Below are 26,449 nucleotides of genomic sequence, written 5' to 3'. Positions count from 1 at the left end.
TTCTATCAAGTCAAAAAAATGGAATCTGTACTGTATTCAAAAGTTACAAAATGCTTAATTTAAACCATCTTCTCCCTTTCCAGTTACAAACATCTTGAAAAACCTGCTTTACTTTTTAGTAAAATGGAAGTATTGATTCAGAACTATAACGCTCAAATTTCAGATCTAATTTATGAAATGAGTTATTCCAGGAAGTCTTAGTGAATCTAATAACATACAATATGCAAAAAGCTTTAAAGTTCACATGACCAAGTTTTAAATGTCATATTTCAGGATCTTTTCAATTTTTTTTATTTTCTATGTAAATTATATGCAATTTTGTACATTCACATTTCTGTCATATGCATCATTCTTATAATCAGTTTGCTATGTAAATATATTTTTTGTCTTGATTATCAACCAATAGTCTACCTTATTTTATATAACTTGCATTCATAAAGTCTCCCATCAAGAGCTATTTAATCATCAGCTTTCTGTGAGAGATTACAATATGTGTATGTATTTCCTAACTTACTGATACTGCTCTTTTATTAATATTACATAGTAGATGTTTCATTCCATGTGGATTTCCATATTATTCATACGATGTTTACTCTTCTTATTAATTTTTGACTGTATATAAAAAATCCTGCTTGTTTAATTTGAATGTGTGTTTTAGCCACTGTGAACTGCTGTTCTGGTCTAAGCTTTAAACCCCGACATTAGTATTTGATTACAGAATGTAAAAATGGCAACACACAACACACAGCAGATGTTAATTTCCTCTGTATATTTCTCATTCTTCTTAATTCTTTTAAACTGTTATAATCAGTAACAAACATCTAACTTTACTCCATGCCATTAATATGTACTGTTACAGATTATAACACAAGAGTATAAGCTATTAACATTCAACAAAATGCAAGCATTATATGTCAGAAACAGCTCAATATAAAATATTACTATAGCTTTTGTTTTATTATTTCTTTACTTCTAAATAAATGTGTTTCAAATATATTTGAGTAGATTTCTCACATATATACTTGAAAAGAAGTTTAAACCTTTTCTTCTCATTGGTGCCATGATTAAGGCACTTCCTATTTTCACAGTCAACAGTGATGAACTTTGAACTCTTCTAGGACCACAATTTTCATCAAAACAGCCTAAGGAGCAGACAGGAAGCAAAGCAAGAAATAATCAAATATTTTATACAACTGGAACATTCTTTTCTTCTGAAGCTTCTTTCTTAATTGCTTCATAACCAGTTTAAGGAATGTGTTACACAAGAACAAAGCAAACAATATTGCCATTACACTACCACTTCTAATTATCACATTACTTAGATATGACATTCAGTTAACCCAGCAATGTATAAACTAACCAATGTTAAAACAAAATAAAATTCTTAACTTAAAGTTTCCAATTCTGTTGCTTATAAGTTAAGGACATTCTCTTAAAGGAAGTATTTGTTTAACATTTAGAAATACATTGATACGTTTAATTTAAATGATTTCAGAAAATAAAAGTCCTGAAATCAGAGAATAAAAGTCACTTATTGTTAAACTTTTTAATTTTAGAAGCAGTTTTTCAGGAATTCAGCTCACTCTGTCTCTTGAGCGATATAGTGCTCCAGTCCATGTCACCAGTATTATTAAGGATTTTTATTTTTGTTACCGACAGTAGATGCCTTCAATGGTGTATCAAATATTTTATTTCCTTCAGAGGGAAATAATTTGATCTTTGTAGGAAACACAAATGTGTCTTTAATATAGATTTTTTTAATTCTTGAATTAGTGGCAATCAAGTTTTTCTTTTACTCATTACTTTACTGGAATAATCATTGCCAAATTTGATTTTAATAGGTGGGCTGGACCATGCTATTTTTAATATTTGATATTTTTCTAAGCTGGACATAAACTTAACTATAATTGAACATGGTGTTAAGTTTTCCTTCTTTGAAGGTGCTCTCAGGGATCTATCTGGTTATTGAAGGAGAATCATTGATACAAGGTTCAGCAGATGCACTTAACTTTATTTGTAAAAACAATTTTTTCATCTCTAAAATATTCTCATAATTGCTATCTCTGCCATTGTATAAAAATATTAATAACAAAGAAAATAAATTTATTGACATCTTTACATTTCTGTGTATGTTTGAATAAGGCATTTCTGTTCATACCTTTATGAATGTTGTAAAGGTGCTCACAGAGCATATTCCTCAGTCTCTTTGTGGTTTTATCCACAAAGAAAACTGAACAAAATATGCAAGTAGCCAGACACACCACATTGGTTGTATTGTCTCTACCAGGACATGCAATACTTCTATTAGGTCTCAACACAACCATAGGGACCATTATGTTAAAATGTTGACAAAATATTTGCATCATTATTATAAGGAAATGCCATAGACCCAATATTATCACCTTTGTTTTTCACTTTTCACATTGCTGTTACTATCTAAAGAATTACTTGTCATCAAGAGTGCTTCCATAATACAGCCACCCAATATGGGGGCATATTTTACCCTTCTATTATTAAGTATTTTATTTATAAGTTCATTCAACATAGACTGGGGGTAACACATGTCAACAAGCATTCACATTAACTTATACAATTAATCCAAAACACAGTATTTTCATTAATAATTCTAGAAAGTCAAGCTATCTGTCCTTTGACTATATTCTTTTTTTGAAACAAAGGGTGGTTACTATTAAACTGCAAAAAAAAAGAATTGGAATAAATGTCCTTCCTATAAATAGTGGAAGAATATCTATCGTTTTGGTACCCTTCATTAAGGTGACATCATGAGTATAGGTGAACTCGAGAAAATTGATGGTGTCATGTAAATATACCATAAATTCCAATAATATAGGAACATCTTCTTCCCAAAAAAATTTAAATATCATCCAAGAATCTGAAATAACAGAAAACATAACTGAAAAATGGGGAACAAAAACATATTTTTTCTCCCATTCTGCCAAAATAAGGTTTGCATATAAGGGTGCATATTTAGCTCCCACTGCACCCCCAGAACCTTGGCGTAAATGTTCCCCTTTGAAAAAACACAAAATTATTATGTTATTCAAAATCCATAAACTCATTAACTACCAAGAATTCATTGTGAGTAAGGATTTCATCCCCATTCAATATCTCAAAGAATAATTTTAAAACAATATTATGTGGTATTACTGAAAATAAATTAACCATGTCAGTTGTCAGAAATAAAACATTATTCTTATATTGTGTAATATTTACTACATCCATTCAACACATGGTTTCATCTATAACACACATAAGCTGCCAACAGTTCAGTTTTTGACCTTCTTGCTGTCACAATTTATCTCAGAGGTGGATAAGTTCATAGTTTCTTAGGTCATTACTAGGCTAACAACCACAAGAACCTTTTTAAGCCTAGCCATGGATCAAAAATGTCAGAAAGGTTCAGTACCCTTGATAAGTGTAAGCAGGTGTTTGGCAGATGAAGCATTTTCAAGCAGTGGCCTGGGAGATGAAACATTTACAGGTTGCCTGTGTCCATTAGAGACATAGGTGCCAAACCAGAGATGAATTTCCTGTTCCCCATCCAATTGTCCAAGTTACACTTGAATTAGGTTAGGAAGGAAGTCTGCTTCACATGAATGGGGACCTGTTCCAGAGATGGGGTAGTCTCTGTGCTACATACCTCTTTCTACAGATGGTCCTATGTATATCACAGGCAAGGTTTAAGTCTTTAGAATGGGTAATTCTGGTGTTGTCTGTTTTGCAGACATGCAGTAGGTTCATCAGAGTGAGGTCTGACAATGCTTTGTATGTCAGGCATAGATCTCCCCTCAACAGCCTGTAGGAGACAGAATACTGTGATAGGGTCTTGAGGTGGTCTGTATATGACATGTTACTTACACCCTGTATTCTTTTAGTAAGGAACCTCTGTGGACATTCCAATTGTTGTATATGTCTGGTTAAGCACATACCAAAGGAGGCAGTGTACTCAATGACAGGTCTGATAAATGGAATTCTCATGGATTGCAGGTATTCTAAAAAAGGTGGTATAACAGGTTTGTCAACACACACACAGACTCAAACAGTTCATCAGAAACAGTCTCCTGCAAAACCATATCAAGAAGTACATAATCAATTTTAACATAGGTGATATTAATTTCCTGTTTTGAAACAGTCTCCTTGATATCCCTCGAAGTCTCACAAACCCAGTATGTCAATATACTTGGTCCAGCAACAAATAATGAGGAAACTTCTCTTTGTGGAAGATTTAAGATTCTCTAAGAGTTCCTCAGAGTCACAACACCTAATAAAAAACATACTGCAAATATCCCACCTAATAACTTCTTCTTCTTCTTCTTTCGGCTTTTCCGGTTAGGGGTCACCACAGCGGATCACCTGTCTGCTCATGATTGGCAGTGGAGTTTTACAGTGTCGAGTTGCCAGCCCGGCGCCCAACCTTCCACAGAAGGCACAGACATGCACACACTCAGACCTAGGGCCAATTTAGAGTGTCCAATCCACCTACTACATGTCTTTGGGATGTAGAAATACTTTCTTTAAACTTTCCAAAGTATAAATCCAGTTATGAAAGTAGGGCAGCACAAGCTAGTTCAAGTCAAATCTTCTCTATTAAAAACACACAAACAAGCAATCCAAATAGTAGTTGAAAAAACTGAATAAAGTGTAGAAATTCACCATTCCATTTATATACCTGGTTTAAACCTGTTTAAAAGCATGGGAGTGGTTTATTAGGGTAGCTTTGCTGTAAAAGACATTTAGCATGTTTACTAGCTAAATACCCCATCCCCCATACACCAGTGTAATATTTGACACAGTGCTGCCCTACTTCAAGCTGTGTGATTCCAGGATATGTTAAACTAAACTAAACTAAACCAAAGTAAAAGTCCTGATAATTTTTTTTTCATTTTTTTGTGTTGAACACATATTTAAAGACTGAAGGGGGGGGCTTAGGAAGATGTTATTGAGGAAAGAGAGATGGCAAATAAGATTGAATGCCATGGCCCTCCCAGGTCTGAATGAAAATATGTCAGTTGGAAGCATTTTAAGGCTTAAGTCTTATGTGGTGTGAATGTTTATTATATATGTATTTTTTAAACATAAAATATCTATGTTTTTACTTTTAAATGTTAAACAGGTTTTGAGTTTTTAATATGTATTACTAGCAGTTTGTTTATAGAATGGTAGTCTATTTAATGGCCTTCCAGGCCATGTGATTGGTGGGAGTGACCTATTTAAGGATTTTTTTTTGGGTTAGGAATTGATTCTGATGAAGTCTATGATGAAAGCGTTTAATTCCATATTGCTGTCCTGTGTAATAAAACTGTGAATTCACCTCCATCATGCCTGGGTTTTGTCTATGCCAGATTTTTGTTTCAAGAGGAGTTCTGTTTCGTTTGTGATTACATGATTTTATACATGTCTGATAGCTTAAGGAGCCATTATATTTATATATGTCTGACTCTGACAGTGTAAGGAGGCATGATGTTTATATATGTCTGACAGCATAAAGAGGCATGATGTTAATATGCCTGACACTGAACAGCCAAGTGCTCTGGATTGTGCAGAATGCTCTGCATTTGTGATCAATTTAGCCCACTCTGCTGTTCTGCATTGAACAGCTGTGACTCCACTTTGAGATTTTTGACTATCTTGTATATTGCAGTTATAGCCAAATGGCATCGGAGTATATGAGCCAGTCAAATAAAGTTACTTCTTCAAGAAAATGGCAGTGATGGCTACACTTGTACACTGCTGGAACTTCAAGTACAAACAAGAAACCTCATCCTAAATGCAGTCAAAGAGAAATGTTCGCACAACTTAGTGAAGTGGATTGTCATCCATTACATTGAGAGAATTTGGTATTATTCTGTACTCTTAAGGCTTCCTTTGTTTCTTGATCAGCCTGGCTCCTGTAAGGGATATAATTATAAAGAGTTGGTTTTAAAATAGTCTAGGGAAGTGGGTTTCAGTTTATTGAAGATAGGGGTCAGCATATATTAAGTTCATCGGTTGCAGTAGATGCATTGCTGAAAAGTCTGACTGTTACTTGTTTTATGACTATTAAACTTTGCATTGCTGCTGCTTTATCCAGTGTCTGATATTCAAGTGTGTAAATAGGCATACTCAGTGTACTCAAGTGAAAAACATTTTTGAGCATCTTGTTGAAAACTTTATCACCAAAGGGATGCAGTATATTTAGAATTGTCTAGACTAATGTTTACAGAATAGGCATATAAAACAATAAAACATGCTTTTGCAATCAGAAATGCTGTTTATGGTTATATAAGTGGCAACAGTTGAAAATAATATGCCTGTTTTCTATATGTGAGGGCAATATATTGAAATTTGAGTAAGCTTATTAAATGACAGGTGGATGGTGGTGTCAGCAACATTAGGTCTGAGTGCAAACTATAAAATGTTGGCTACATCATGCTTTCGTCTGAATACAAACTTTGCAACTAGACCAATATCTCTGGTTTTACTTGCTGTTAAATCAAATACATTAAATGTAAAATAAAATGCGCAAAATGTATTCACTAAATATCTGCAGAAAGAGTACTGTTATACAGCTACCACAGAATTAGATGAATTTTGGTCTTGGAGACACACTGTTGGATTCCACTAGCAATAAAATTGGTTGACTTAATGGATTTAGTTGGAGAAATGTGGAGATGTTGGAAAAGCAGGTGCCAAAGAGCATTTTTTTAATAGTTGCACTTGAATACTGTTATGTAACTGTTTGCTACTGAGTATATTGTATTTTATCAATGGTTTCAGCTGACTTTGTTTTATTTGACGTGTTTCTTATTGAGTTTTAAAAATGTACATTATTCACTAACTTAATACTTGAGGCAGAAAGCCCACTTCATCCAAGTTCCATGGAAATGGTGCATTTTTGCAGGTTTAAATCATATCATCGAACCGTCACTTTAAAGAATGGCATTTCATCAGAAATGCCATTCACTGAATCCTCCTCATGTGAGGGGCTGCCCTCCCCACACCTCCTACTAATTATATATGCCAACTCTGACATTGCAGCACAGTGGGGAAAGGGCAAATTTCCTGATCCCTACTAAAACGTGATCTCAGTAAGAACAGTTCCACGAATGGCATATTCGACAAAATGCCATTTGAAATGCCATTTGATGAACTGTTCTTTCTATGATATAACAGAGTCCTGTACTTTCACATAGTGAGAAAATAAGGTATTCCGCATTTTGACTATTTATCAGACATTGCCAGGGCCTTTGTTCCACATTGGCCTCTTAAGAGATTGAAACCTATGGCCTGACAGTGTAAGGAGCCATGATGTTTATATATGTCTGACAGTATTTATTTATTTATTTATTTATTGCATTTGTTAACCGGGAAAGTCTACCAGGCCTAAGTGAGTTCATTTTCAGTAGAGGCCCTGGGGGAAAAGCTCCACAATAACAGTAATAGTACATACAAGAAAACGCACCATATACAGTGTATATACAGTCTCAATGCATGGAGATAAATATTAAACACAATGGTACAAGTTATTTATAAACATTACACATCAAAATTGTATACAATTTGATCATTGAGGATGGAGTTAGTCAGGTATGGTAGCAGATTTGATTGTTACTTGTTGGAGTTTTGTAGGCATAAGCAGTTGAATTCAGCAAGTCAGTGAGAGCTCCTAAATAGTGATATTGTAGAGGGATATAGTAGTGGATCAGGTGTTAGGAGGTACTATTTTGGCACAAGCACATTGCCAGAAAGAAGAGAGGTGAGATCTGAGAGACGTCTTAAAGAGAGGATTACTGATTGTTCTGATAGAAGGTGGGAGGGCATTCCATAGTTTTGAGACAGTAAAAGAGTGCAACATTTGACCAAGGTTAGGTTTTTTCAACTTTCAGCATCATTGTGTTTTTGGATCTTAATGGTCTGTTAGGGTAGTATGTAGTCAGTAAGGAGGAGAGGGAGGGGCAAGTTGAAGGCTTGTATATGAGTTTATGTGCAGTGGTTAATTGTGAATAAGTGAGGTACTGTGGGAGTTCAAGTCAGATAAGCAGTGGTGTGCTGAGTTTTTAGAATTTGTTACAAATTTGGCAATCTTGTTGTAACATGAGTCCAGTTTGGTTTTCAGGGAGGACTGGATATTGGTGAGGATTGGGGCACTATATAGTAGAGATGGTAGCAGGAAGGATGATGCTAGAGCTTTTTAGCAGTTATATTAAGGTAGTATTTGTGTTTATAGAGGGCATGCAATTTATGATGTGTTTTTTTTTCATGTTGCTATGGATATGGAGGTCAAATGTTAGATTTTCATCAATAATAACTCCTAACAATTTGAGACCAGTAACAAATTCAATGAGGGTATTATTATGGGATTGGACAGAAAAATCATTCTTGTACAGAGTGGTAGTTTTTTTTTGGGGGGGGGGTTATTAGAAGTTTGGTTTTATTGGGATTTAGAGTGAGATGGTTATTTGACATCCAAGTTTTAGGTGACGTGAAAGCATTTTGAGTAAGACGTAACTTAGATATAGATTTGGAAGTACAGATGATTATAGAATCATCTGCATATTGGATAACTGTGCTATGGGTAAGCGTGGTGTGGAATTTGTTAATGAATATACTGAAAAGGAGGTGACCTACTATAGATCCTTGAGTTAAACCAGTGGTTGTGTTGAGAAAAGGTGAGAAGGAGTGTTGCCATTTGGTGGACTGTTACCTCTTGGTGAGGTAGTCTGAGAACCAGTTTAAGGTATGGGGTGAGATACCTAAGTTGGTGAGTTTTGTGAGCAGAAGGGGATGTGAAACCATGTTGAAGGCCTTAGAGAGATTAGGAAAACAGAGAGGACTATGTAACCAGCATCGTGAGCCCTGTTTACTGTGTCCATAAAGGATATGAAAGCAGTACAGGTACTATGACCTTACCTGAAGCTGTGCTGTGTGGGGAAAAGTATCTGGTTTTGGACAAGATGGTTAAGAAGTTGAGTGTGACTACATTTTTCTAATATTTTAGTGGTGGAAGAGAGGATAGCGATGGGTCAGAAATTAGAGATATGAGAGTTGTTGCCACCTTTATGGAGTGGAAGAACAAATGCTTTCTTCCATATGTTTGGTATACTGAATTCCTGAATAGATATTTTGAGGAGTATGCTGATAGGCTAGGCAATGGAGTTTGTAGATAGTTGTAGAAATTCAACAGGTAAATTGTCTGGTGCATAAGTATAAGGTTTGAGTTTATGAAGTAGTTTCTTAATAGTGGAAGTTGGTATAGGTGAGAATGAGAATAGAGGAGGAGTGTGAAGTGGGAGGTTCAGGTGGGCAGGGGTCTATAGGTGGGAAGGTAGTGCTGAGTTTAGCTAATGCTTACCTAGAATCTCTGTTTTTCTCTTTTTTTTCTAGTCAAACTCTACAGTTACCCACACAAACGTACTGCAGCTCTTGCAAAATACACACTACATTTTACAATATACTTCATGATCACCCACTTTTACTATAGAACTTTAGTATGTTACAGCATTATATTTATCAGTATATTTGATATTATCTGTTTATCAAGTTTGTTTATTTATTTAAGCTGTCTCAGCAGCACAAGGATTTAAGCTGAATTTGGATGTTGGAGGGTTATTTTTAAATTGTATTAAATGTACGCATGTGATTCATTGTTTTAATTAAGTACTTAAGCAATTATTGTTGTACTGTTCACTGACTCTAAATAAGCCCAATGGTGGGTGAAAGTACTTAGTCAGTTTTGTTTTTTGATAATAAAGCTGATGTTTCTTCTGGCACGGACCTGCTTGTTTTACTAGTCCTGCAAAATGGTGTCTACGGGATTGCAATTGGCCACCACAGTCTCTAACAACAACCTTTTCTCTGCCAACAATTAAACAGTGTAGGTTACAAACATAGAAAAACATTTGTTAAGCTCTCTTTTTACTGTGCTGTGTAACAAAGCAGGTCACCATAGGGCTCTTTCTGCTCTATTTTTTGCCTCTTTTCCCCTGTAACTAAAGTAAACTAATTCATACATTTGTTCCTCTGACCCTAATTTTTACAGCTATACCTTGTACCTTTATGGCTTTCTAACTTTCAGACATAGATTAAGTTTTACTTATTTGTCTGACATTCGAACAAGTAACCCTGATAAGAACCTCAAAATTGTATACTGTTGGTTTGTCTTTCCTGCTAAAAGTAAGTAAAATTTAAAGTGCTGAGTGCAGGTTTTAGGCCCTTACATTCAACTTACTTGTGGTGTGGTGTGGTTTTTTACTTGTGGTTTGGTGTGGTTTTGCCCGCTCTGCTCCCCCTCACTTTGCTTAGGCTCGCTTTCCTCCTCTCCCACCCCCAAACCCCACCCACCCCAAGTATCCTCATATTTATACTTTCACCTCATTGTCTGGTCACTCCCACAGCCCCCTCCCACTACCATAACTTGTGCTCTTACCCTTTCACTCTTCCCACCAATCTTCCCCTTCTCCCTGCTCACCTTGGGCTGCCTCTTCTGTGGCATGCCTCTCTCACACTTAACTCTTTCACTCCCTAGCACACCTACTATCTCTTAACATGCTCACTATTTCCACCCCTCAATACTATTCCTTCCCTCACACTGCTTATCTCTAGCCACCACCCTTCCCTAATATATTTCTTTATATTTTTCCCTATAACTCTTCCCCTCCTTTTTCCACCACACAATGCTATCCTTACTGCTATTTCTCCCTCTTCTAACCTCACTAGCCCTAAGCACTTCCTACCATACTGAGCTCCATATCTTCCCCTCTTCCTCCACTTTTCCCTTTCCCAGACCTTTTCCAACATATAACCAAGCTCCACTGACTATTGCCCCCTCTCTTTTCTGTCTCTCCCCCTTTCAATGTCTTAAATTTAAACTCATGGCCTACCCCGCTCTTACTCCTAAGCCCAAACTCAGGTACCCCATTCCCCTTACTGACCACCCTCACCTTTTCCATATTGTCTTTGCTCTTCTGGTTTCTGGTGACATCCATCCTAATCCTGGTCCCTTCCCTCTCTCAACTACCCCTCCACCTTCATCTGCTGTCCCCCCAAAAACATCCCTATCTCTGCAATGAAGTTCCAAAGCCTAAACAACAAAACATCTGAACATCACGCATGGTTGGCCTAACACAAACCTCATATCCTGGCCTTATCAGAAACCTGGCTAAAACCACATATCAATTCCTCTGAATTTCTGCCACCTCAATACAATATCCATAGGTCTGATAGGACACCCACAAAAGGTGGTGGGGTGTTATCTTGTACTCTGTCTCACTGACGTTAACACCTATAGACATTACCCTGCCTAGTTTCTCCCCTGCTGAACTACTGCTCCTAGACTGCCACATAATTAACTATAGGAAGTTTGCTATTACCTCTATTTATATCCCCCCAGGTAAAAACACCCCTATCCTTGAACATATACTTTTCTGGATAAACACCTCCATCCCCTATGCAACCATCATTCTTGGAGATGTTTAATATAGATTGGAACTCCCTTTTTGGTCACTCACCCCAACATTTCATAAACCTGTATGGATTCTCACAACTGATCACTACCCCTACCCACTACAGTAAAAATGCTACTTGTTCCACAATTGACTGGATCTTGACCAACTCTCCTAACAACTACTGTAACCCTTCTACTTTCCCTGACTCTATTAGTGACCATCCTCTGATCTCTATCTTAAGGCACTCTCCTCATCTCTCTAAGCCCCATCTTTACAGAGATTGTAGGAAACTGACTAACATTTCCCCTGAAACCTTTAACTATAGACTCTCTGCCATCAACTGGTCCTTCCTAAAAACTCTCATGCTCAATTATGCTGTTACTGAATTCAATCACATTTTTCCTTGATGTCCTAAACTCTCTTGCCCCAACTCGCAAAATCAGAATCAAATCTAATTTTGCACCCTAACTCTCCAAAGCTACTCATGATTTGATGCATGAAAGAGATGCTCTATGGAAAAAATGGCAAACCACTAAAACTCCCACCTTTCTCCAAGGTTATAAGCAACTCAGAAATTGTATAAAAAATGTATTATTTTGGATAAATGCAAATATTTCACTAAATTTTAAAGTGCTCACCCAAATGACCCCAAAAATTCTGGATTTCTATCAACTCCCTGCTCCACACTGGTTCTCCTACCATCCCTAACCCTTTCCCCTATCACTCTCCCTCTGAAACTACAGACTTACTCAACAAACACTTCATAGACAGCATCTCTAAACACCCATCCTCTAGGTAACTCTGCTCACCCCAACTCTTCTGTGTCACCCCCTCACCTCCACCTAAACATCTATGCTCGTTTGTCTCTCAGCCTTTTACCTTGCAACCTATTTCTACTAAATACATCAAATCCCTGCTTCTTAAACTAAAATCATGCTCTCTCTCCACTGATAAACTCCCCCCTCAATTTCTGAAAATTGCTGCTGACTCTATTGCATCTCCTGTATCTATCTTAATCAACCACTCCATTCAGAAATCTACCGTACCAAAAATATGGAAATCCTTCTATACTACTCCTCTGCACAAAGGTGGCAACTGTGTCGAACCCTCTAACTATAGACCAATCGCTATTCTCTCACCACTCTCTAAGATCATTGAAAATTGTATACATACTCAACTACTGTCCTTTCTCATTCACGAAAATCTCCTCACCCCCCTGCAACATGGTTTCCACCCTAAACACAGTACCTCAACTGCTTTACTATCCTTTACTCAAAAGGTTGCAGAAGCTAGGGACAACAACCTCCTCATCACCTGTCTATTCCTGGATCTCTAAAGCCTTTGACACTGTGTCTCATTCCATCCTTCTTAACAAACTCTCAGACCTAAACCTCTCTCCTTCTACTCTTGGCTGATTCCAGTCCTACCTTACTGGCAGAAAACAAGGTGTTAGATGGCAGCAGGCTTTCTCACCCTTCCTTGCTGTTCAAACAGGAATATTCCAGGGCTCCATACTTGGACCGCTCCTTTTCAACATTTTTACCAACAACCTACATTCATCCTGCAGTCTTTCATCTGTAATACAATATGCAGATGACTCTAGTAGTATCTTATCTATCTCCAATGCTATGTCTGAACTACACACACTAACACAGAATTCCTTTATCTCTGTTGAAAAATGGCTCAGAAACAATCAACTAATCCTTAACCCTAAGAAAACTCAACTCCTTCTCCTACTACCTCAGGCAGTCTCTCACCTTAAATCCAACTTTTCTCTTTTCTCCCTAGATGGCACCACTATCTCTCCTGCCTCACACACCAAACTCCGTGGGGTAATAATTGATGACCAACTATGTTAGAAAAATATGTATTTAAATATATGTGAAATGCTAGTTTAAAAGCAAAGTAGTTAATAATGCGTTTTATTCTATTAATCATATAACAGAAGGGATAAAATTCATGTGTAAATGCAAGTAACTTCTGAAACTGCAGTGTGCTTTGACCCCTGACCCTGGCAGCTGTTAGCTCAGAAAGCTCAATGTGATGTTTTTCATAAGGGATTATCTGCTGGGTCAGGAGATTGAACATATAAATCTTCCGTTCCCTTCCCGAGTCCTTGGATAATAAAATCTTTTCCTTCCTGTAGTTTCAGAATTCAGCCTTGCAAGATTAGAACGCAGCTGTGTAAGAGAATGAATTAAAAACTGAATCTGCTATTGTATTGTACTGATAAGAGAAGTAGACTTACAGGAAGACATTATAACTAACCAGATGGATAGCAAGGCCGTATTGTAGTTAAAGGAAATTTTTTTAAATGCATTACATCAGCATTATTAAATGAATAGAATACTGTTAGTAAAAGTGATGTAGATGCCTTGTGACTAACCACGTCAGTAAGGTGGGAATAACTTGAATGCAGACTGTATAAAACATCCAGTATTTCCCACCTTATGTTAGACAAAATTCTATACTTGTATTGTATGGTCTTTTGCCTCCTGGTGTACACTAGTAAACTTTTGCATCTGAACCTCCTGTGTTGTTGACTGTCATTTTAAAAAGCCTAATGATTTTACAGTCTGATTTTTAATAATTTATTTGACAGTTTGGTCCTTTCGAGACGGAATTCCCTTGGTAAGCTACAGGTCAGAGTGTATGGGTGATAATAAATCTGCGCAGGAGAAGTTGCCAAAATGGTTCTTCTTGAGTGAAAAGACCTCCGACTGAATTGTTGTGTGTAAAGAGGCTGTCCCCTTTCTGATCTGTGGCCGAAGAGAGGAATTTGAACACTTTCAACACCAGGAGGCTCAGGTAGGAATAATTTGCCTTTTTTTTTGTTTTAGATCAGGGACTAGGTTTCAGTATGTTATTGTCAAGATTTGTTTTGCAGATCAGGGACAAAAGGAAGTACTGTACACTTTGTCATAGATCAGGGTAACAGAATAAGGTAGACAGTTATTCTCTAGATAAACTGTAAACAGGAACTAAGAAATTGACATCACGTGATAAAAAGGGTTACGTAACATTTTCTTTGACATGGGTAATCAGTGCACTAAAACCTTGCAAGATCCGCCCCTAACCAAAGAGGCAAAATACATGCAATTACAGCATGCTGATATGTTAGGTATTATACAAGATGGGTTAATAAATATGAATTTGATGGTAAACTAGATAAACTTTCACTAGTTAAACTCCTTAAACAGCTTAAATCTGACGCAGGAGGTCAGGCAAAAAAGCAGCACCAACTAGGCATACCTCAAGCACACAGGTGGATTGAGGAAGCAAATCGTAGAAAAACAGAAGCTTAGAAATTCAAAAACATTTTTAGACAAAGAGGATAATAACTTGGTAATAGCTACAGCTCCTCCTCCTCCTCCCTTGCCCCCTCCCTTACCCTTTTCAGGATATGAAGCGAGTGGACAGGCTGGTCCACCTCCACGTTATCCTGAAGTTTCAGTAAGACCACAACCATTTGTTAGGGATCCTATTGAGACTAGGTCTCGAACGCGTAGGGACACAGAATCATACCAGATAGAGAGAAATCTACAGGATGAGAGTGAGGAAGAAATATGCCCACTTATAGAGGTTTCAAATCCTCAGGCAGGACAAGAAGGGCAAAATCCTACACTCCTAGTATATAGACCATGGACACCAAAAGACATCCGAAAGGCTACTGAGGGAATCCCCCATCCGAAAGTTAATTTTGCGAAATTTTTAGAAGATTTACAAGGCATGAGGTTAAGTAACCACTTGAATGGGGGAGAAGAAAAAAAAGTAGTAAGACAAATTATAGGTCCAGATTGGCACATGATTTGTGGTACCTGGAATCCTCATGATGCAGAATTTAGGCCACTCCCACATAGTGACGCAGAATTAGACAACACAGTGAAAGGTCTGACAGACCGAATCTCTGAGAAATGGAAGCCTAGAGCAGACTGGACTTGCATTAATCAATGCATACAATAGGAAATTGAGACAATAGATGGATATTATGCCAGATTATTAGAATGTTTTAATAATCATAGCGGTATGTCGGTTCCTGAGAACCAAACACATGATTCCCCATATGAACAACAATTAAAAAATGCATTTTTGAAAGGTTGCATTGCACCTATTAGTAGCTTCATTACGAAGCATATGATAGATCATCGAACAGGGTGGCTACAAGCCTTACTCGAATACGCTAGACATGCTGAAAGACATTTTAATAGTAAAAAGAAAAAGAAGGCACAAGTCTTCACTGCTGAAGACGGAGCTGAAGTATTTGTATTACAGTCAGGTAAAAAGGGCAAAAAAAAAAAGAATGCCCAGGGAAACAAACAGTCTGACAAACGATCAGAAGATTTTGAGGAAAGGAAAAAGAGAGGTGAGTGCTTCAAGTGTGGAAAGAAAGGCCATCTAGCTAGGGACTGTAAACAAAATAAGAAAGCAATGACAGAAGATAAAGGAGATGAGGACTGACTATATGATAGTGAGGATACATCATATGAAAGTCAGGAATCACCAGTAACAGCTAGAATAGAAAAGACAAATACCAATGTAGTAGAAGGAGTAAAGGAAGTACAAATTGACTTAGATGAAAATGGAAATGAAATTTTAGATTTAGCATTGTTCAGCCTGGAGCTCTACCTAGCAGATACAAAACCAGAAGTGACACTTCTGGTGGAGGGAAGGGAAGTCAAATTCCTGTGTGACTCAGGAGCATCACGGACTTTGATACACCCCTCCAAGTTACCAGAACATTCTGAATCACCTGATTATATATTAGTAAAAGCAGCAAATGGACAGCTATACAGGGAACCACTCTCCCATGATATAGCAATAACTGACCCTGTTTCAGGTATGACCCAGAGAAGTAAAATAGTGGTTTCTGCAAAGTGTCCAGTAAACCTATTGGGCAGTGACCTTATGCAGATATTTGGCATAGCAGTAGTTCCAACTGTACAAGGTATGGAGGCACAGAGACAAATGGATACTTTTGTAGTGCGATCAGAGGGTGAAACCTTTTATTGGTACAGCCAGGACCTAGTCACGACTGGTCCAGGGCAGTGACCAAGGAGCTGATGAACGTAGCCATCAGTAAAACCCCTCCCTTGACACTGATCAACAGCATTTGTTACACTGTACTCTATATTACTGTACCACACCAGGACCTGATAGAGAGTATGAGCAAAAACTGTTTAGAAATCGTGCAACTAGATTGGTTTTGCATACTTTGTACTGGGATACTGAGGGGAACAGTGTAGTTAGTTGTTCATTACCTCAAGAATTTCTTGCATTGTATAGATCAAATCGGTTGCCACATGTTAGCTTGACAAAGAATAAAAGTGTTAAATGGGCAGATTTAGGAGAAAAAGTAACAAGATGGGAGAAACAGACTGATTTAGAACTGTCAGGACAAGGGATACAAAAATAAAAACTGAATTGGTTGACACAGACACATCCAGCTGTACACTTGCAATCTAGCGAGGACAGCTGATTAGCATTATTAAAATTTTTAGCAATACAGGGACACAAAGTAAACAAAAGTAAGTTACAACTTTGGAGAAAACAAGTTAGATACTTGGGATATGTGATATCCAATGAAGGTAGAATACTAGATGAAGAAAGAAAAACAGCAATTTTGCAAGCACCCAAACCAACAACTAAGAAAGAAATGATGTCTTTCTTAGGTACAACTAATTTTTGTCGGAGCTGGGTACCAAATTATGCTTTGGAATCTGCTCCATTGACTGATTTGATATATAAGACACCAATGGCAGTACAAGATATTTTACAATGGACAACAGAAGCAGAAATGGCTTTCTGCAGGTTGAAGCAGTTGATAGCTTCTTCATTAGTTTTAGGACTTCCAAATTATCACAAACGGTTCTTTCAGACCGTAGATTGTAAGCAAGGGTACATGACATCAGTACTGACGCAACAACATGGGGATAAGCAATGCCCCATAGCTTACTATTCATCACAGTTTGACCCAGTGGCGCGATCTTTGCCTAACTGTGTACAAGCAGTAGTTGCAGCAGCAATGGCAGTGCAGGCTTCGGCCTCAGTGGTGTTATTCCACCCTCTCACATTGAGAGTGCCTCATGCAGTTGCAATAATTTTACTGCAAGAGAAAATGGCATACCTTTCTCCTGCTAGACATCTTTCATGTATGACTATACTGCTGAGCCAACCTCATATGACAATTGAACGATGTACGACATTAAATCCATCAACATTACTTCCAACTCCTGGAGGCACACCACACAGCTGCCTGCAGGAAATTGAGCAGTTAGCTTTGCCTAGACAAGATCTTACAGATATGCCCTTGGATAATGCCGAGGTGACATATTACGTGGACGGCTCATGCAGAAGGGGTCCTACAGGAAAGAATCTGGTGGGGTATGCAGTAGTTACAGACACTGAAATTTTAAAAGCTCAATCCTTACCACACAACTTATCTGCACAAGCAGCGGAATTGCTTTGACTAAAGCATGTACTTTAGCAAAAACAAGTGTGTGAACATATATACTGATAGTCAGTATGCTTTTTCTATAGTACATGTATTTGCACAACAATGAAAAAATAAAGGAATGATTACATCCAGTGGAAAACCTATTAATCATGCGCAATTTATTTTGGAGCTATTAGAATCTATTCAGTTACCTACCAAAGTAGCTATTTGTAAATGTGTAGCTCATACAAAGCAGCAGGATAAGATTTCAAAAGGCAATGCACGAGCTGATGCAGCTGCAAAGCAAGCAGCCTCAGACTCAGAAACTTTATTTTTGAATGAGGAATTACAACCCTCTGAGATTTTAGATTTAGACATGTTAAAAACAATGCAGACGCTTACTACCAAAGCAGAAAAACAAAAATGGGTAAAACGAGGTGCAATTCTTGAAAATGGACTGTACATTTCCAAAGAGAAAAAAACAATATTGCCGTCTAATTTATTTAGATATGCAGCTTTGTTGAGCCATGGGCAGAGCCATGTCTCAACAGGGGGGATGGTACAGTTAGTAAATCGAATATTCCAAACATATGGATACATAAATTATACAAACAATTTTGTGCAGCTTGTCATACTTGTAACAAGCACCATGCACAAGGAGCATTTGAAACCAAGCAAGGAAGTTTTCCTATACCACCATACCTGTTGCATACTATTTGTATGGATTTCATAGAATTAAATAAATGTAAAGGGTTTGACTCCCTCTAAAATGTTTTTTGGGAGAGCATATTATGTGCCTCAGTGGAGAGCTCTCATGCCTGCAGAGCAGGAGGCTGACAGTTCATTAGCTAATTATATAAAGAAACTGTTAATGAATAAATCTGTTTTGCAGTTTAACTCTTTTTCAGATAAAAGACAGACCAAACCGGTAGAAGCAGTTTTGGAACCATGTACCTGGATCTGGTTGAAGGTGATGAAAAGGGTGAGTCCAAAGTGGGAAGGTCCATACCAGGTTTTGTTGGCAACATCTGCTGCAGTCAGAGTAGCTGAGAGGACGTCCTGGGTTCATTTGATGCATTGTAAACCGGTAAAGAACTTTCAACTTGATAAGAACTTTGTGACTGATACACAAGGGCAAAATGGCCAAGAGTAAAGCAAACAGAAAAGCAGAGCAACCCCAGAACTATTGCATAATTATTTTGCAATTTATTTTAGCAAAAACAATTATAGTTTCCCTATACTAAAGGGGTATGTAAAGCAAAATCATGGGCTAGGCTTGTAAATGCCCTCGGGCAGATAGCCTAGTATGAACCTATGTTAGCTGTGCATTTGTTGACTATAAGTGTGACAATTTTTCTCTTATTGTGGTTTTTCCTGCACTCAACCACACGAGTGAAAGTGAGAAGACGTGATGAACTGTCTATAGACTGGCATCCAAATTTTAACACATACCTGGCCATGAAACGTGTGTATGCAGAGACTATGAACATTTCAAATTGCTGGGTTTGTACAGCTATACCAACAGCATATGGAGGACTGTTAATGTCCGCTGTCCCTCTGGGGATAAATGAGACTTGGGAAAATTTGCTTTTGATACAGGAACTGTGAGATCACAGGACAAAATAGCTTTATTTTTACCTGTCACACAAAAAGGAGTTGTATGTTTCTACAAAAATTATACCCTCCAGGTGGGCTGGAGTAATTGTAATACAACAATGTCTTATAAATGTTACATTAAAGTCAGAAGTGGAGGTACTGTTTGTAATACTAACTATGATTCATATCTGAGTTCAATGAAAACTACATTAAATGCAGTACGTGACAATCCAGTCTTAACTAAACAATTGTCTGTTAAAGATAGGAAAATGTTTCATGCAGGGATAACACGTATTAGTACCAAAGTAAAAAACTGTTATTTTATTTGTGGGAAAAAGGCATATAAATGGTTACCTGAGAATTGGTCCGGCAGTTGTTTTTTGGGTTATCTGGTTCCAGCAATAAGACATACTGCAGAATTACCTTTGGGTAAGATACAAAATGTAAGGGAAACAGCTCGAAAATCTGAAGGTCCAGTTAAGAAATCTGTGAATCCAGTTGGGAAGATCGAAGCTGGTTGGAAAGACCATAATTCAGCAAAAGACAAAAGTGAATTGACTCATATGGACTTGGGTAACAGTGTTATATCCTGGGCAGGAATACTACCAGCCTATGGAGCAGTCAAATCGATCTGGGAGCTGAGGAAGCTGTTGAGACTTCTCGAAGTAATGAGTAATGCAACTTTTTCCGCCCTAGAATTGGTGACTGATGAGCTGAATGCAATGAGAACTGTTGTGCTACAAAATCGAATGGCTCTTTACTTCACCCTAGCGGCAAGAGGTGGTACACGAAGAAGAATGCTGTGCTTTTATCCCTGACAATCATCACAACATAAATAATCACCTAGAGGTAATTCAGCAAATGTGCATTGCATGACTAAAGCAGGCCCAAACCCACTGATGGACTTTTTCCAGAATCTGTTTGGGGGGTGGGGTTCCATCCTAATGAACATTCTAATTGCTATTTGTGTGGGTATACTCCTAGTAGGAGCATGTGTTTGCTGTGGAATTCCCTGCATGAAAAGATTAATCAAAGATTTTGTTGATATATCTGTTACTGAAACTTTTTACCAAGATATTGAAATTGAAAGATTGATTTCAGATGATGCTTTTTCTGAAGTATAGATTAAATGACTCACCTAGCTGAAAATCCTGAGTGGGAAAGGCTGGGAGATAAAATGACACTATGCATACTTCAGAATAGAATAAAAAGTATTAATAGGAGGGAAATGTTAGAAAAATATGTATTTAAATATATGTGAAATGCTAGTTTAAAAGCAAAGTAGTTAATAATGCGTTTTATTCTATTAATCATGTAACAGAAGGGATAAAATTCATGTGTAAATGCAAGTAACTTCTGAAACTGCAGTGTGCTTTGACCCCTGACCCTGGCAGCTGTTAGCTCAGAAAGCTCAATGTGATGTTTTTCATAAGGGATTACCTGCTGGGTCAGGAGATTGAACATATAAATCTTCCGTTCCCTTCCCGAGTCCTTGGATAATAAAATCTTTTCCTTCCTGTAGTTTCAGAATTCAGCCTTGCAAGATTAGAACGCAGCTGTGTAAGAGAATGAATTAAAAACTGAATCTGCTATTGTATTGTACTGATAAGAGAAGTAGACTTACAGGAAGACATTATAACTAACCAGATGGATAGCAAGGCCGTATTGTAGTTAAAAGAAATTTTTTTAAATGCATTACATCAGCATTATTAAATGAATAGAATACTGTTAGTAAAAGTGATGTAGATGCCTTGTGACTAACCACGTCAGTAAGGTGGGAATAACTTGAATGCAGACTGTATAAAACATCCAGTATTTCCCACCTTATGTTAGACAAAATTCTATACTTGTATTGTATGGTCTTTTGCCTCCTGGTGTACACTAGTAAACTTTTGCATCTGAACCTCCTGTGTTGTTGACTGTCATTTTAAAAAGCCTAATGATTTTACAGTCTGATTTTTAATAATTTATTTGACAAACTAAAATTTGTCTTGCACATACAACAGGCCATCAGAAAAAAAAAAAAACTTGGACTATTTTATAGGAACAAAGAATTCCTCACTACTACCACTAAACACACTCTTGTGCAGGCATTTCTCTTACCCAGTCTTCTATATGCTTCCTCCATCCTTACCAATATCCAAACTACCTCAATGCAGAAACTGGAACAAACATACAACAACATTGCCAGATTTCTTATAAACCAACCACTCTCTTCACATCACTGCCTCTCACGAAACAAACCTCAGTGGCTGGAATTTCCACAACTTCTCCTACAATCGCATCTCCACACTACCTTTTCCATGCTCAACAACCCCTCTGCCTGCCCTGCTCTCGCCTCCCATGTTATTCTCTACTCCCCCCCTTCCGGCCTGTCCAGAGTGCTGATCAGCATCTTCTCTCAGTTTATAAACCCAAAAGGAATATTGGCAAACTACTTTACAAACACTCTGTCTCACTAAATTGGAACAAACTCCCTCTTCATATTAGATCAAACCTTTCCTTTCCCTGTTTTAAAAAAGAGCTTAAAGGAGTACAACAGGTTTCTCTGATATAGTCCTCAACTTCACGGCCCTTTTCCTCCCTATTTACATTGTCCTCTGTAAAGCAACAACAATAAAGCATTTACAATTTTTATAATTCCCCTTACTTCTGTAACAGAAGCCTACCATCTCATACTGTGATGGTTTCACTTACAAAATGATTCTCTCACGTTTGAATAAAGTTTGCCGAAGTCACCCAATTACTGACATCATCGAGGCCAGGCAGTGCAGGTACTTTTTTTTTTTTTTAATCAGTTCCCACCCCCCAAAGTGACATCACCACCGCCGTAATCTAATTCCAACTAAAATAATAAGACCCACCCATTCTGTGATGTCATGGCTCCCTTGTCCTTCCCCCAGCCTGAGTGCTGTTCATTTTATTCAGTAGTAGTGTAGTAACACCGATGTTTGGAAACACAGAAATTTGGTCTGCATACTTGTACATTCTGCACGGCAAATGATGCTTAGGTGGTATATCGTTTGCATACTTCTCTGTTGTATTTGCACCAGATACTGCTAGTGTGCAGTGCGGGAATAGAAAGATTAAAACATTACCCTGGTATCAGAGGTGGCAGTGCAACATATTCATAGCGGTTAACATGAGAGTAGCTCTAAGCAAGCACCATGTGAAACCTGAACAAGCACCTAGAATTATTCAGTGCAGCTTCCACACCTTAAGTCTGAAAATGAATTCACATACTCACATGAACAGGAGTAGCTGCATATTGATGGCTAAAGGTGTATGGGCATTTCGGGTGGTTACTACACTGCAAAACTGGTATGTAATGGTGGAGATATTTGAAAGGCATGAGCAAACACACCAGTATATTAAAGCCATAGCACCAATTGAACTGGAGGCTGGCAAATAGATTTAGTAAGGGATTTTGTCCATGCACAAATATTTTAACAGTGATTCTTTGCAGTGGCATCCATTATCTGATTCAAGGTAAGTTAACCTTGATGTCCTTTATTTAAAAAAAAATCAATAAAAAAATTACTTTGTTATAAGTGACTTCTGGACACAAGAAAAAGGAAGGGAAAAATATAGCAGTGTGGTTTGTATGTACAAAGACAAATCCAGGGACACTGCAAAAGTTTTTTTTTTTTGCAAACCAACCAGTGTAGTAAAAACATATGAAGGCAAACACTGCATACCAACACACTTTGCACATGTAATCTCAATTTATAACAAGGTGGAAGCATGAAGTGATACCTTAACACTTAAATTAATAAAGATCTAAACTGGTTAATAGTATACATGTTTTATTCTTTAGCTCCTTGGTGCAAGACCTTACTGGATGTGTTTGCAGTCAAGTAAGGCCAATGCTATAGTGCAGCAAAAAAATGTCCCCTCTAACAAAGAAAATGCTAGAGCAAAGATTAAATTACATGAGTCAAACACCCTGCTGAGATCTGCCAATCAATGGAATTACCAGGTCAAATTACCCTCGGGACTTTGACAGCTAGGGAAGCTAAGTGTTATGGGGGAGGGGAGAAGTAAATGGACTGGAATTCATTGTCTCACAAATTAGTGCCATTTAAACTAAATTAGAAAAAAGGCAGCAGTAAATAGCACTTTGAGTGTGTTCTGTGGCATTTGCACTGTTTCTGTTTTAAGTAGTCATCCAGCAGCAGGGAATGTTACTTACACTGTTTTACTCAGTACTTTGTATGCATGCAACATCTATGAAATGACAGGAACTTTAGGCAAATGGAGGCCTGCATGATGTAACATTTTTGAGCCAAACAATGATTTCTGGGATACTGGAAGGCAACCTGATTTATCCAAACCACGTCAATATGCCAGCCTCCAGGTGGTCAGAGTCTGGAATTACATATAAAAATATTTAAAATCCTGTAAATAATCCCAGAATGCTGTTAAAGTGTAGGAAACATCATGCCATGATGTTTTAAACAAGTTTTTTGAGTCTGTGGGTGCGGTACTCCTTTAAATCCCACCTACTAAACTTGAAATTATGCTGTTGCATTGACCACACATAGTCTTAGTCTCTCTCACTGTATAACCTGTTGCTGTTGCATCTCCTAACTTTCTTTCTTTGTTAGTAACTTCTGCTTAAACTAATCTCCTAAACCCTCAGCTTTACTACTATAGCCCTACTATAGCCCCCTCCCATTCACCACACTATCTCCCCCCACTTCCTATCAATGTCTAAACATTGTCCTTCTTTTGAACAGTGATTATCTTTTTGTTGTAAATTTTAGTCCATTTCTATCAGAGCAATCCTTAATGTTCATAATTTTTTTCCTTTTGTTTTTCTGTTTATAATTAATTTCGTATTTGCAGTGTTGTTTTTAATAGTTTTTGGTCCTGTATGTTTATCTTTGCTTGTTTGCTGGGGCTCTTTCCCCTTGGGTCTCCACTGAAAATGGGTTGCTTACTATCAATACAATGCAAATAGTTAATAACCTTTTCTTTTTTACAATTATTTTGTATAGTGATTGTTATTTAATATTTGTATATTGTCACTTTATTTTTATTTATGTTTGCTAGGGCTTATCCCCCTGGGTCTCCACTGAAAATGGTTTGTTTGCAAAACTCAGTTGGACTAACCCAGTTAACAAATGTGAAATAAATAAATATAAATAAAAGTGAGGCTTTCTCAGTGGAATTTTTATCTGGATTAGGGTTAGCAAGGATTGTTATTTTTATCTGGATGGAGTAGGGAATTGATTGTGCTCCAAAATTTCTTTGGGTTTAGTTTGTGTTGGTCTTGAAGGCTTAGGAAGTGTTCTTTTTTATTTTTAATCACTAGTCATTTTTCCTGGTTGTGTAATTGTTTATATTGAATGAGGTTGTTAGGATTTTTATTTTTTTGCCAGGTTTTCCAAGCTTTAGCTCTAGCAGACATAATTTGCTTTGTGCGTTTGGTAAGCCAGGTTGCCTGTTTAGCTTTTATTCTTTTTAGGCAAGGTGGGGTAAACTATTTAAAATTCTAAGAAATGTTGAATTGAAGAATTCAACAGCCTCGTGGAGAGGGAGATATCTGAGTGGGTACCAGTTGATCCTTTGTAAGATTTCATTAAAAGTGTTGGGGGAGAAGTGAGATAAATCTCTGGTTTGCTTAACTTGGTGAGTGCTTAGGACTATGGTGGTCTTACAAGGTTTTAAAGGCTGGTAACTGGTCACTAATACCGTTAGATAGTATAAGGAGCCATGATATTTATATATGCCTGACAGTGTAAGGAAGCATGATGTTTATATAGGTCTGACAGCAACAGGTTGAATATGTTATGTTCTGTCTGTTATTTTTTTTTTCAGTTTTGTCCCAGTCTGACAGACGGTGGCTGTCTTTTAGGTTGGGGTAAGGAGGCATGCTATGTAAGACAGAAGCAACTTGAAATAAATATGACTGGCCAGTTGTGCCTTCACTTTTATCACAGTCTAACACTGGGGCTGCACAGGAAGTTACTATTTTGTTGGGGAGTAGTGAGGCAGGTACTAATTCCTTATACTCTCACCTTACTACTACTATTTATTGTATGCCAATGTACGAGTGTAAAAAGACACACTCACACATATATATAATACATAAAGACACACACATTTTTTATCTATGTTATTTATTTCCATACTGTCAACCAGGTAAGTAGTCTGGTCAACACAACTGTTTCTGCCACAAAAGGGGTCTCTTAGAGCAAATGAAGGAGAACAAATTATGTGTATTGCATGCATAGTTTCAATAAAGTATCTGCATTATTAGATATGCAGAGTATGCAGAATTGAATTTAAGAATGTCTTGAATTGCAAGTCTGTCAATAAGACATGCTGAGACTGTGGTTTTCAAACCACATGAATATAAACACAGATTATGCATTACATACATACATATGCACAGAGGTAGGAAAAATAGTACTATAACTTGTCAAAATGCAGGATCATCAAAGGCATGAGACCTCACTTGCAGCACTTACCATCATCTTTCCTGGCTTTGTAAAAAAGCAGTACCCCTGCAGTTACTTACTGTACATATTGCAATATACTAGGAACAGTACTGAAAAGTAACTATATGGACAAAATGAATAGATGGCATTTGCCACAACTTTCAAAAGATAATCGGTGTAACTGTACTGCAGTCAGACATTTGAGAAAGAAGTGAAGGCATAAAATATTTTGCTGACATGCATGGAAAAAAAAGTAAGAAAATAAATTGAGTAGAACGGGATCCGTATTAAACAAATAGCGGCTGTGTGATTTTTGAAGGATAGCATATAGTATCAGCTAATGGGAACATGCTTTCTTTGTGGTCAATGATCAGACTCAGTTTCAAAGCTGCCTGACATTTTTAGAGAAAAGTTGCAAAATATTTTATTCTTCTAGAATATTAGGATATTTGTCAGTCAAAATGTTTCTTTGCAAGACACAACTGTCCAAATTAATGCTATTCTGTGAAAAAACTGAAAAATTGTATGAT

This window comes from Protopterus annectens, chromosome 5.part0 (assembly GCF_019279795.1).
Source record: "Protopterus annectens isolate FY-2018-M chromosome 5.part0, PAN1.0, whole genome shotgun sequence".
Lineage (NCBI taxonomy): Eukaryota > Metazoa > Chordata > Ceratodontiformes > Protopteridae > Protopterus > Protopterus annectens.
The sequence above is the reverse complement of the archived record's forward strand: the minus strand, read 5'-3'. Positions refer to the sequence as shown.